The sequence below is a fragment of the Colobus angolensis genome, unplaced genomic scaffold, assembly GCF_000951035.1.
Source record: "Colobus angolensis palliatus isolate OR3802 unplaced genomic scaffold, Cang.pa_1.0 Scaffold145, whole genome shotgun sequence".
Lineage (NCBI taxonomy): Eukaryota > Metazoa > Chordata > Mammalia > Primates > Cercopithecidae > Colobus > Colobus angolensis.
Window position 1 is genome coordinate 1,288,533 of NW_012114544.1, and position 2,184 is coordinate 1,290,716.

Below are 2,184 nucleotides of genomic sequence, written 5' to 3' on the forward strand. Positions count from 1 at the left end.
GTGACGATCCTGTAAATGTCACTTCACTAATTCTTATTCTTGCTATAAAAAGTTTAAAGTAAACAAACAAGGGAAATGGCTATAATAAAGGAAAGAAACAACAAAACTTTAGGTTTGTATGGCTTCTCAGATGGACAGTTATTGGTTTATTGCTACTTTATAGATGATGTACAAAGAGATTAAAAACAATATATCTTCAGAATTAAGATATTAAGGTAGAAAAATATCCTAAAGTATTAAGGAACAGAGAGATTAAGAGACATGCCTATTTAAGTGGAAACACCAGTTTGGCTTGAGTGTTTTGACTTATCTCCCAGAATTCTTTGCACAATATCAAGCTGTAACAATAGATGAATTTGCATTTTTCTTCCTGAGTTGAAGAAAACAGTAGTAAAGAAGGATTGCCATCTATCTGAACAAGCATGACTGAAAAGACCAATAAATTCAGTAATTTTCCAAAACTCTTAGCTTAAGATTATTTTAATCAATACATAACTTTTTCGACATTTATTTTTACCAAAAATTTTCATCTCACCCATATCAGTCTCTAATTTTTATTTAATCACCTTATTTCCATAAATATTTGTGCTCTCATCAGCTGTTGCTTTTCTCATACTGTTCTGTTATCTGAGAACATCCTAAGGGGTCTATTTCAGTATGTTTGGCCATACTATGATTTCCAATAACTCACCAAAAAAAAACAAAAGAGCTCAGCAATTTTAGTCATCTGGTGAGGCAGACAATTTCGAAGACGTCTTTTCTAAGTTCTTCTTACAGTTGAGCCTTCCAATCCTATGATGATTACTTTTATGAGTCAGTTTGACTGGGCCACAGAGTTTCCAGATAATTGATTAAACATTATTTCTGGGTGTGTCTGTGAAGCTGTTTCTGAATGAAATTAACATCTGAATCAGTAAACGGGAGAGCAGATTGCTCTCCCCAGTGTGGGTGTGCCTTATCCAATCTGTTGAAGGCCTGAATAAAGTAAAAGGCTAAAAAAGCAAGAATTCTCTCCCTCTGTCTGACTGTCTCTGAGCTGGGACATTGGTCTTCAGACTTAGATTCAGACTGGAACTTACACTGACTCTCCTGTTCTCAGGCCTTTGGACTCAAATTGAAACTATATCATTAGTTCTCCTGAGTCTAGATCTCTCCATAGCCATTTGATCCAATTGCTTAATTTATATATGTGAATATTGTGTGTAGTAGTAATATAGGATGATAGAATATTAGGACTAGAAAAACCTAGAACCTCTTGAAACCTCTTACAGGTTATCTGAATTGAACCCCTTCATTGTAAACATAAGGAAAAAATTATAAAAGTTAAGTGACTTACCCTGGCCAAAGTCTATTAAAGACAGACGTGTCTTCAGATTGTCTTTATCCAGTCTTCTTTCCACTCCACTAAATTGTTGTTTTTATAGCTGTAACTACAGTTTGCCCTGAAGTCTCTGCACTTTCTCTCATGGTCTCTCATTATGAACATAAGACACTAGAAGATGGCTAGTTGAATGCAGGCATGGGTGTAATCTACTCCCCTGTAGAATAGGATAAAGTCTAACCATATATCCTCCCACGTAGCAATCAGCCAGTGGCACGTAGGTACTAACCACTGATATTGAATGATCACATTCATAAGACCAACTTCCCACAACAAAATTATGGTGATTATAGGTAAAGAACAGATTATATTGTACTGCCTCTCCATTTATCTAGCCTCAAAACATTTTTCCAAATATTTAAGGAGCAAAGTCCTTGTTGGGGTAATTTTACAGTAAATCACAAAATGAAGTATTAAGAAAATTAATTCATTCCACAATTCAAAGTCGGAAGCAAGTGCTTGGGACGGATGATTGAAAGCCATTTACACAGGCAAACTCCCTGAAAGACAAAACATGCAGAAACTGAGGAATATCAAGGAACTATTCACATACTGAACATCAAAAGAGACTTCATGCTATTCAGAGAGGGGATCTAGATCTGAGAATACAGCACAGATTACCAACTGGATACTGTCTATTTGATAACTCTAGATTCAAATACTATTAGGTTGGTGCAAAAGTACTTGTGAGTTTTGCAAGTTCATTTACCCAGAATTTCCAGGACTTAACCTACTTAAATTATCAGATACCCAGAGTTTAGATACTAACTTCAAAAGATATCAACAATTTAAAAAAATATGAT